The sequence below is a fragment of the Cebus imitator genome, unplaced genomic scaffold, assembly GCF_001604975.1.
Source record: "Cebus imitator isolate Cc_AM_T3 unplaced genomic scaffold, Cebus_imitator-1.0 Scaffold31, whole genome shotgun sequence".
NCBI classification, from domain to species: domain Eukaryota; kingdom Metazoa; phylum Chordata; class Mammalia; order Primates; family Cebidae; genus Cebus; species Cebus imitator.
The window spans coordinates 5,200,028-5,212,771 of record NW_016107346.1 but is presented as its reverse complement, the minus strand read 5'-3'; positions in this window follow the sequence as shown (position 1 = coordinate 5,212,771).

The following is a 12,744-nucleotide window of genomic DNA, read 5'->3' as shown; positions in this document are numbered from 1 at the left end:
GTTTATATTTTTATATATATATATATATATATATCAATATATATATATATATATATATATATATATAAAATACAATACATATATATATATAAAATACATTATATATATAATACATATATATATATATAAATATATATATAAACACAATCCATAAACAATGATGTTAGACTTTTTTAAAAGTAAAACTCTTGATCTATGAAAGACACTGTTAAGATACTGAAAAGAGGAGCCACAGTTTGTGAAAAAATGTTTCCAAATCACTCATAAAGATTTTTCCAGAGTATACTAAAATGCTTAAAATTCAGCAATGAGAAAATAACTCAATTTTTAAAAAAATTGGTCAAAAAACTGAACAGCTACCTTGCTGAAGAAGATATACAGATGGTAAATAATATATGAAACTGTGTTCAACATTAAATATCATTGGGGAATGTAAATTAAAAGCAAAATGAGATACCATTACATACTTATTACAATGGCTAAAATTTTCGGGGGCTGAGGTAAGGGGTGGAATTGTCCATAACAAACATTAGTGAGGAAATGAATCAAAGGAATTTTCCTTCATTGCTGAACAGATAGAAAAATGAAAAAATTTCTTTGAAAGGTAGTTTGACAGCTTCCATACAGTGGAGTATTATTCAGCAATATAAATTAATGGACAATCAGTCAGATCTCAGATGTATATTGGTAAATGAAAGAAACAAGTTTCAAAGTGCTACATATTGTATTATTTCATTTATATGACATTTTAGAAAAGAAAAACAGCAGAGATAGAAATATGTCAGTGATTAGTAGGGGCTTGGGAAGAATGAAGATCAATTAAGTAAAACAATTATATTTTTTAGGTCAGTGGATCTATTTTGTCTTATACTGTAATGGTTGATATGTGACACTATGCCTTTGTCAAAACCCATAGATCTTTACAACACAAAGAGTTAACCTCAATATATAAAAATTTATAAAATCAATTATAACTTCTGCAGACCCCAGAATGAAATCAAGATTATGACAAAGGAACCTAATGGTATTACAAGTGTCTGGCATAACCTCCGTGAATGAATTGGAAGAAAAGCAGATGACCTAGACAACTTTGGAAATTAGTAGAAACTGTAAGACTAAAAGCAAAAGAAACTATACATAAGCACTGTACTCAAGTTGAGTGAAGTTGTTTCTCATTAGAGTACAGGTTAACCATTCTAAAATTGTGCACATATGCTGGGATTGTACAAATAAACTGTTGGTAGAGGGTAAGAACCAGGTTTCTCACTGTTGGAGAGGGAAGTTACAGATATGCAAGAGAAAAGGCTAGAATGAGCCATGTGGTACAGGATGAGAGTAGGAAGCATCAATATTAACTCATGTTAAGCTTGACATAGATACAGATAAATATACATAGAAATAATTAGATAAATGAGTGTATATCTAGGTTAGTATACACAGATATGCTTCCTGGTTCTGTCCACTGAGCTGACCTAGAAATACTGACACCTCAGGGGCAATGAGCATAACCTGGACTCAGATTTTCGTTTATAATACCATTCTCCAATAAGAGGAAGCAGGGCTCCTTTGAGAAACTGCTGATTCCAGGCCTGAGAAAGGAAGTATATCAGATAACCCTAGAGTATCTTGTGATGTCAGAAAGTAAGGAAGTGCTCAAAAAACAAAATAATAGGGCATGTCAAAGTGTCAAAGGAACCAACTGAAAGATCTCCCAATGGCCAAAGCCAAATCAATGTGAGTAACAAAGTAAATAATATAGAATTGGTCAAAAACACAAAGAATAAAATAAGTATCTATGAGTCCATAGAGATATACATGCATCATTAAATAAATAGGGAGAATAGAAAAGTCTCTTGCATAGATAAATTACAATTTACATAGATACTCTCACCTCAAAGAGACAAGTGTAACTCTTCATTCCTTAAGTGTGAGTTGTGCATCCCCACCAAAATCTATAACCTCAGTTTAATAATGAAAAATATCAGACAAATTCATGTTGAAGGACATTCTACAAAATGCCTGACCAGTACTCTTGAACTGTAAAGACAGTCAAAAACAATGAAAGTCTGAGAAACCATCACAGCCTAGAAAAGCTTAGGGAGACATGGGGATTAAATGTACCATGGTATTCTGAATGGGCTCCGGGAACAGTCAAGAGAAATTAGGTTAAAACTAAGGGTATCCTAATCAAGTATGGACTTTAGATAACAAAGTGTTATCTAAACACTTGTGTTAATACAAGTCCATTCATAGTAACAGACTTGTAACTGTAATGTCAAAATAGGGGAAACTGGGTGCAGGATACATGGGAGATTGGTAATATTTTTGAAACTTTTGTGTAAATCTACAACTATTCTGAAAATTTTAAAGTTTGTTGGATGTAAATATAAAAAACAAAATAAAAATTATTTTTAAAAATTCATTATTATATTTCTTAAATCTTGCTATCAGACAGCTATTGTGGGTTTTCAGATGTGGAGAAAAGATTTGGGATCATCTCACTAATAATAATCCTACATTTCTCATTGATATAAACTTCTCTACCAACATGTCTTTTGTGATTGTTCAAGTCATTTGCCAATAAGACATTTATTAGGTTGGTGCAAAAATAATTGTGGTTTTCCCCATTCCTTTTAATGGCAAACGTTTGCACCAACCCTAATATTTTGCATAGTTTGGTATTAAGTACAACCATAAATCTGCCCATTAGGAGTAACTTGTTATTTAATAACTTATTTTTGTATAACATCTTGAGTCCACCTGACATTGCTTTTTTGTTCTTTTAAGAAATCAAATTACCTACTAACTCTTTCTTATCATTTTGTCACCAGAACTTACTATTATCCTTCTGGTAATACAGCTGGACTCAGTTTCCTAATCTTCCTTGCAGCTAGGTGTTGCCAAAAGACCATACTGGTGACATGCGAGTAGAAGAGATGTGTGGTACTTAAGTTAGAGTGACCAATAAGTGAATCTTTCCCATGGTTTATTTACCCATCTATCAACTGAATGGAGAGTTCTCTGAGGGACTTAAAGAAAGCTGAACTTCAACATGAGTGAAACCAGGTTTCCTGAATGACCTCATCAGAGGCTGTATGACCAGGAACATGTCCACTGGACTAGGACATGAAGGATAAATGAATTTTTATTCTATCAAGCTGTTGCAATCGTGATTTTCAGTTCAGCTAATATTTTTAGCTTAATCAGTGTACATTTCCTTCATCCTCACCTCCTTTTGAAATTATCAGACTCCTATCTGTTTAATCTATTTTAACTTATATAAGAGAGATAGCTACATAGATCTCAGTATGATGCCAATTTATTTTCTCTGTACTAGTGGGATTAAGTAGCATTTTCCATGTTTATTGGCATTGCTTTTCTCCTTCTCAGACTTTCCCATTGATCTCTTGCCCATTTTCTTTCAGGTTATTTATTTTTTTATCATTGTTTTGGAGGAATGCCTTAGGTTTTTTGGCTACTAAGCCTTTAGTGGCTATGTTCGTTGTTAATATTGTCTGCCAATCTGTGGTGTGGACTTTAACTTTGTTCATGGAGTTGTTTTTTTTCCACTGATTTTATTCATTTTATCGTGGTCAATTTATCATTCACTTCCCTTGTGGATCGTGCATTTTGTCTTGTTTATGACATTAAACTTTACTCTGTGTCCACCAAGGGATTTTCTTATGAAGTCTCCAAAAAGTTTTAAAGTTTTTGTTGTTCACATTTAGAATCTGAAATGTATGTTTTTATATCATTTGGAGTAATATTATAATTTAGTAATTATTTTTAGTTGATTCTGTCCACAATGATTTGGAATACCATCTCTCTTACAGAGAAAATATTCATATACATGTGGGCCTGTTTCTAAGCCCTCCGTTCTGTCACTAACCTAATGTGCATGACAGCACCACCTCTGTCTGTTGCCCATACCGGTATCTCACCATCCTGATAACTGTATTACTGGTGTGCATATCTGATGATACAGCTACTCTTTTTGTTCTTTTTCAAATTTATAAAAGTCTTAAACCCTATTTTCTTCCATAAGATTTTAGAATCTGTTTGTAAAGGTCTGTGAGAAAATATTTCAATCAGTCATTTTGTGATTTTAATTGGAAATATGTTTTATCTATAGATTATTTTATTGAAATTAATATTCAGTCTTTCCACCCACAAACATGGTCTCTCCCTCAGTATAGTAAGGTTTCATTTAGTGACTTACAATGAGGTTTAATAATTGTCTTTATACACAAGTTTTATTCTTTTTAATCCTTGATACCTTCTGGTTTTTGCTCCAACGGCGAACAGAATTTTTATAAAATGCATAACACTTTCTAAGTGGTTTGGACTGTTGCACAGAAATGCTATTGATTTTGTTTGTTGGTCTTAAAAAACACAAACTTTGTTTATTCCTCTCTGCTGGCTATATTCAAATATCCATGGAACATACTTTTCACAGTTTCTCAATGTTTTTAACTTAGTCTTGATGAAAAACTTCCTGCCAGTTTAATTTTTATTCCTTCCTAGAAAATTTGCCGATTCTTTATGAATTCTTATGTTTTTCTTTCTCTTGAACATGCAGTTTTACCACTACGGGTCTAAATGTGTATTGGTTATATGACTAGTCACATGACTATCCCTCACAGTGAATTGTTTCTTCGTGTCATTTGTTAATTTTTTTTATTATCAACTCTTTTTTACCTCACATTGGTTATTTAGTGTTTTGTGTAGGAATCTTGTGCACTCTGTGCTCTGAATAAGTTGTTACAAAACACCCATCAGGTTCTTTACGTCTTTCACTGTCAGACCCTGAGTGGCATTCGGATATTCTCCCATCACATATATGATATAAATTAGAATCCAGACACATAGAGTGGCATAGAAAGCCCTGGGCCTTGCATTTCTCATGTAAGATTTTGTTCCATATCAAGATCCATACCTGTAATTCCAGGTACTCTGGAGGCTAAGGCAGAAGTATCTCTTGCACTTAGGAGTTCGAGGCTATAGTGAGCGATGCTTGTACCATTGCATTCGAGCCTGGGCAATAGGGCAAGACTCTAAATATATAATGACAAAAAAAAGCTCTTATTTTCTCTTCTATGGACTAATGGCTAACATTAATACATTAATTTACTCCCTTTATTTTTTAACCAAAGAGAAAGCTCTTCTAGGGTCCTAGCTTAATGCAAGGCTATCAACCCCCGGTTAACTTCAGTGCTATGCCTTTTTTTTTTCATATATATATATATATATATATATATAAATATTTATTATATATATACACATATATATGTATTATATATGTGTATTATATATATATATGTATTATATATGTGTATTATATATATGTATGTATACACACACACACACACACACACACACATATATATATATATATATATATGTATGTATATATATGCCAGGTGTGGTGACACACACGTAGTAGATCCTCCAGCTACTCCAGAGGCTGAGGCAGGAGGATCATTTGAGCCAAAAGGCAGAGGCTGCAATGAGCCATGATTATGCCACTGTACTCCAGCCTAAGTGACAGAGTGAGACTCTGTCTCAAAAAAAGCCCATTCCAGTTTTCTGTATGCATATGGTTTATTCTGTAAGGTTTCTTTAAGTCTGATACTCAAAATATCAGCTAGATTTTGTGCTGGTGATGACAATGAGGGACTATGAAGAAGTAGAAGCTAGGTTTTACTTCTATACAGTGAATATAAAAATTATCCATGGAAGGTAGGGAGGCTGTGCATATGTGGGGGCAGTAGGTACATGGGAACTCTCTGTACTTTCCACTCAATTTTGCTGTGAACTAAAACTGTTCTAAAAAAAAAGTCTATTTAAAAAAAAAAAGTTACCCAAGTCAGAGTGAAACAACAGAGAACTGACTGTGTAGGCTCCTGCCTGGGCCACATTTTGATACAAATGGTAGTTAACACAGTGAATTGTTAAAAATATGATGGACTTTGTGCCATGTGATTCACCTGCTAGAGCCAAGACTGCTATTTGTGACCAAATATCTGTTCTTGTCTCCCCGCTCAGTAATAAAACCTTCATTTTTTTAGTTGGAAATTTGGCTTCCTAGTACAGAGCCTTCATTTTCTAGCTGCTCTTTCAGGTAGGTATGCCAAGTGACTAAAGTTTTGGCACAAAAATAGGACACAACTGGAATTGGTGAGTATTTTTTCTGGGCAGTGTACCCAAAGAGACAGAGCGTATTTATTTTTTATTTTTTCTTTCTTTTTTTTTTTTCTTGGCCTCTTCTTCCTGACAGCTTGGCAATTAAGCTGTATTCCCAGAATTGGCTGAAAGCATCCCTTTCAGCTAGGTGTGCCATAGGGTTAAGTTCTAACCAATAGGTGTAAACATAGTACTATCTTAAACACTCCTGGAAAGTTGTCTTTAAAGGGAGGTAACATAGTCTTCCCAACTTTCTCCTTTTTACTAGCTAGAAGCTTCAGCAAATTTGAGGATGAAAGAACAATAAGATAGAAGACTGAGTCCCTGGGGAGTGCTGAACTGCTTTCAGGCCCTGCTCTGTTTTCTTCCAATTTAATATACGTGAAAGAGAAAAACTTCCATCTTGTTTAAATGTGTGGTTTTTTTAGGTTTCTGTGTTTCATGCTAAATGGATTTCTATTAGATACAGGATTAAGTACTTGAAAGTGGAGTACTAAGAAAAAACAAAAACACGATACTAGGTTTAGACGTTGAGTGGCAGGTGGCGTAGACTCAATATCACAGGCTGCTCATTTTGTGGCAAACATTTCCATGCTTTAACTTGAAAAGGGGGTGACATGCTGACTGAGGCTGTAGTTTTCGGGGAAATGATAGGAAAGATTAAAGATTTTCGTGGGTATTGGCTGCCTCTCGATGCTTTCAGAAAGTCTTACAGGCAAGAAGGCAGTGGAGGAGCGGAGATGGAAGGGACTACAGCTTTGCTAAAAGAGTGCTATTTTTCTCAGGCCTACAATCAAAGTTGGTAATTTGGATCATTGCAAGAATAAAAGGGCAGCTGCTTCTGCACTCAAAACTGAACCACTTATAAGCAGTGGTTAAAAGCCTGCAAGCTTAGTAAAAGAGAAAACTATTCACCCCTCATACATCAGCATTGGCCTGCTGGCAAAGAGTAGATTAAGGATACTTCTCTCCCACCAAGTGTGTTTTAAACAGCTTTCAAGGTAGTTGCTATTAAATTGAGGGGTAAGGCTGGGCACAGTGGCCCATGCCTGTAATCCCAACACTTTGGGAGGCTGAGACAGGCCGATCATGAAGACAGGAGTTCAAGACCAGCCTGACCGATATGGTGAAACCCCATCTGCACTAAAAATACAAAAATTAGCCAGACACAGTGGCATGCACCTGTAGTCCCAGCTANTTTTTAAATAAAGATGGGGTTTCACCACATTGGTCAGGCTGGTCTTAAACTCCCGACCATAGGTGATCCGCCCGCCTTGTCCTCCAAAGTGCTTGGATTACAGGCGTGAGCCACCACGCCTGGCCTAGTGCTATGCCTTTTAACAAGTGCAAAACAAAAAAGAACAAATTACCTGTCCTTAGGGCATTTGAGGAGTCTGGCTTCTGGTTAAAAGACCTGTGTGTGATTTTATCAGGCCCAAACATAGGCAATGGCACAGGTTTTACCTGGCTGCCCCAGAGGGAGGCTGCCCTCCCCACAGCAGACCCAGAGCAGGGCCTGTGTGTGGGAGTGTGAGGGAGTTTCAGTCAAGCATTCGGAGCCCGCATTCCTAAGCCTCTTATCAGAGGCCTTGGGCTGAGGTCTTCTGCAGGCACCAAGGCCTCCTTATAGGAAGAGAAAGGGGCAACCCTGGGGACACATCCCTACCCTGACTGTGCCCAGGACTTTCCAACTCCCAGCCCTTCCTCCTCACTCTCCTGCAAACTCAGCGTCCCTAATACTGCAGGAGCCTTTTGTTGAAGGCTCCCTCATTGGTGAGACGACCTCCAGGGGTCCCAGGAAGGCACTGCCCCATGGGGGAAAAGGAAACAGGGGAGTCAGTGCTTTCTCTGGTTTTGGCTTCTTGTTTATATCACAGCAGAAAGTGATTAAAGGCTTAATTCATTTTTGGCTTATTGATTTAACTGGCTACCCCATTACCTGTCAGCTAAGCTCTCTCTCCCAGCTCAGCTGAGCTCCTGACAGCTTTACAACCCCACCCCTTAATCCAATATGTATTCAGCCCGCAACTGTCCCAGGCTACTCACTCATCAGCCTGTGCTTTGCCATCTCAGCTTTACTTCGCTCTGTGTTTCTACATCCTTATTTTCTGCCATTCAGGCTGACATATTATAGTAGCATATTTTATCTAGAACATCTATGAGTTTGTAACTACAGAGACATCCAAGAGAGCCCTGCCCCTACATTAAAGAAATAAGAATCCTCATTTTATTCCCTAAGAACCCTCATTTTATTCCTTCACAAAACATGGGAACACTTCTGGTAAAACTAAAGGAAACATTGCAGTTTAACTATTCCTCAAGTCTACACAGAGCAGAAGAGAGAAAGAAAATTTAAACTGGATGGCAAGTAATTGTATTAGGTTAAAATGAATAATTTTCAGACATGAGACTCATTATTGAAATAAGTTGCTGAATTTGTTATAAATATTCTCTCAGAATTAGTAAAAAGGGAAGACACCCAATTCTTAGAAATGTCTTGAGGCCTACCTGAAAGGAATTGCTAAGCTTCCTCCCTACCCTGCATGTCCATAATGCCTACCTTTGAAAGGCCTCTAATTGTATAAATTATTTTGTAGCTCACAAATTTTAAAATATCTATTTCCAGTGACCATATATTATCAAAGGCATTTAATACCCATATGAGAACATTAAATACTTCTATTCAGAAATCCAGAGTATTATGGATTCCATGTGCTGGACAAGAAGTAACTTCACTTATCATTTTGTATGTTAAATACAACTTCTTTTCCTTTTTCAACTCTCTCCCTCTATATGAAGACTTTGCCCCTCCTACTGTTCTTCCTTGATAGCTCTCAGAGTATTTGTTTTGGTCAAACTCCCTAGGATCAAAGTCCGGCATATTCGTGTGTGTGTGTGTGTGTGTGTGTGTCTGTGTGTGTGTGTGTGTGCGCGCGCGCGCACCTGGGTGCGTGGCACATGCATGAGTATATGAAAATAATTTACTAAAGATGTTCACTCAGGAGAATCCCATAAGGGATTGGGGAAAATAAAGGAAATAAGCAGCAGCTATCCAAATAGGTGTTCCAGATGAAGTCTAGCCTCAGCCTGATTCTTTGGAGGACTTTGGAATGTGAATAGCATTGCAGGGTTTGTTACAAGGGGAGAGTTTTTGGCGTCCTCTCATCATTCAGCCTTTGGCTATCAAGCATTTTCTCCCACAGGAGTGTAAATCCCAGGTGTTGCTGCGTAGCATGGTTCCAACTGAACAAGGGGAAGTTTTGAGAAGTGAAGGCAGAGCTGGGAGATGGGGACACTAGAAGGTCAATGGAATCTTGACAAGACACTTACAGTGTCTACTACATTTTAATTCATCTTTTTGTCACCTCAAGGCAGTATGAATCAAGATATAATGAAGCCAAGGGTTTGATTCCTTTATTTGGGCTTTGCCCCAAGTTGACTACTCAGAATTCGCAAAGTGCTTAGACATTTTTAAAAATGTATTTTAAAAGCATATGTTTACTTAATTACTCCTGCATTTCTGCTTACTTGGTTTTCCTGCATTTGATATTTACTACAAGTAACTAGGACTATGGCTACGAAAGTAGAAAGGGCTTCGGTGGCAGCGACAGAAGCTGCTATGGCCTGGCCTCCTGCTAGGTCAAGATAGGTCACATTGCAAGACTCAGTCACAGCTCAGGACTTTCCAAGACTGAGCTCAGAATTAATAAAGAAGTCTGAGTCCCGCTTTTTGGGCTATTTCACATATAACAAAACCTTTACTTTGGTAATGAATCAAGACACTGGTAACCAGAGGTCTGCAGCCAGACAAAGTTGGGTATAAATTCATTTCCAGTAGACCTCAGTCGTGTGACCTGAGGTATTAGACATTGCCAGCCAAGTAAGCTGCAAGAAAAAGCTCTGATTATAATAGCCTGTTCTCCAAACTTTTTGAAGCTGGGCTTCAAAAGATGTGTGCATCAGATAAGTTTTTGGAGAGTGACTCTATCATTTAAAGAGATCGCTGTGTTATAGCATTCCTATACTTCCTTTCAGCAAGAAAAAACAACTAGAAATATCCCCCAGCTGCCTGTGACTACTAAGTAAATGGTTTTTAGTCACAAAAAAATGCTATGAGGATAACATGCCAAGCCTATAACTTCAAACCCAGAAAAACACAAACTATAAAGAGCCACGTGATTATTCATTTCCTTACTCAACCTATATTATTCATAGCCTCCTGAAATTCCTAAAACATCATGGTAGGTTTTCCTTGCACGAGCAATAATTTCTAATAGTTTCCACATTCCAAAGACAATGAAGGCAAGAAGCCAATATTCCAGGGACAAGTTCTGTGACATGAAATAATGTACGGAAATTACTACCATCGCTGATTAACACTCACTAAGTGCCAAAAGCATTTGACTTTAATTTGTAGGTATTTTTTTTTCTGGTTTACATTTTATTCACTCCATGTTGTGAAACAAATTTCAGAAGTAACTAGCCATAGTCCTAGTTATTTTTTTTTCATAATTTGTATGTTACATAAAAATCTCCAATGTAGTATCTATATTGCTATGTGTATATATGGTATAGTATGCACCATCTAAAAGAAATAGAAAGTAATAATATAGGTAAAAATTATGGATTTTTGTTTAATCTGTCCTTTATTAACTCATTTGAATTGTCATGTCATGTTAAGATTCTTGAATACTAGTTTAACATGCTTGTGATTGAATGAACCTACTAAAAGTATTTTCAGGGGAACTGCAGGGGTCAAACTCATGGATTTCTATTTCAAAAAACTTTATTGGCCAAGCGTGGTGGCTCATGCCTGTAATCTCAGCACTTTGGGAGGCCAAAGTGGGTGGATCAACACAAGTTGGGAGTTTGAGATCACCCTGACCAATATAGAGAAATCCAGTCTCTACTAAAAATACAAAATTAGCCAGATGTGGTGGCACATGCCTGTAATCCCAGCTACTCGGGAGGCTAAGGCAGAAGAATCTCTTGAACCTGGAAGGCAGAGGTTGCCTTGAGCTGAGATTGTGCCATTGCACTCCAGCCTGGGCGATAAGAGTGAAACTCCCTCAAAATAAAAAAATAAAATAAAATAAAATAAAAATAGAAAAAAGAAAACTTTACTAAGTGTAGGAGAGATAAATGAGGTACAATTTCTTGAGGACTTGAAGCTGTAGCACAGCATTTGTAAGCACAGAATATAGATTCAAACTTCCTAGATTAAAATGCTCACTCTACCCCTTACTAGCTGTCCTTAAAAAACCTTAGAAAGTATTTAGTCTCTCTACGTCTGCGTATACTGATTTGAAAATGGGTTTAATCATAGCACCTATCATGAGGATTAATAAATGTGAAACATTCAGAATAGTGCTTCGAAAACTAATAGTGAATGTTCTTTCTCTATTATTACTTTTAAAAATATATATATTTCAGGCTCCCACTAGACCATCTAAACTGGTATTGTGACTTTTCTCTTATAATAAGATACCACCAAAACAAGTGAGATGAATAGATAATAATATTATTAGTAAAAATAACATGGTCATTTCCTCATTTTTATGGGAAATGGCAAAAGATACACTGTTCTTCTTTTGATAATTCTTACATTCCTTTTTCATGATATCTAGATCAAAAAAGAAACAAGGTAATTACTGAGGAAGACTTAATCATGAATCCTTAAGAAATAGCATCTTTTTTGCGTCCCATAAGTCATTTCACTGTTATGACTCTTCCTCCTACAGCATGCCAGAAGTGCTCAATAAATGTGTAAGAAAGTTTCCCCAAATATGAAAACAAGCAATAGAAGTAATAGGGTGTACTTTCCACACAATGCTGAGTGTTGACTAGCAAACTGTGTGGGAACACTCTGACTATAGATATCTGTGGACAAGTTATTTAGTTGGTACAAAAGTCATCGCAATTTTTGGCATTACTTTATTGGCAAAAACTGAAATTACTTTTCTACCAACCTAATATTTCACAATTATTTAGGAGTAGATGAGAGCCTGCAGAAAAATAGTAAGAAAGCAAATTATTCTTGAATATGAAGTTTCTCCCCACTGGGATATAATTGATTCCTGATTTTCTGCCCTGTAATAAAGATTACACCAAAAATTACATGTTTTTGACCTATAAGAGATTAATCAATTTTATATTCATTATAAAATTTACTTTATCATTCATAACTGCCTGTATGACTCGTGTGTGTGTGTGTGTGTGCGTGCGTGTGTGTTCCTCAGATTCTTCTTTGAATCCATCTAGTATCTTACTGGTTCCTTCATTGTAATGAATTGTATAAAATATTTAATGCAGGTTAAATATATATTTAAATGAGAATTATGCATTTCACTATTTTAACTTTTTCCTTGAAGGTAATTTTAGATTAACATGCATTTATAAGAAATAATACAGAGAATTAGCCAGATGTAGTAGCAGGCCCCTGTAATCCCAGCTACTCAGGAGGCTGAGGCAGGAGAATCACTTGAACCCTGCAGGTGGGGGTCGCAGTGAGCTGAGAACATGCCACTGCACTCCAGGCTGGGTGACAAGAGCAAAACTCCA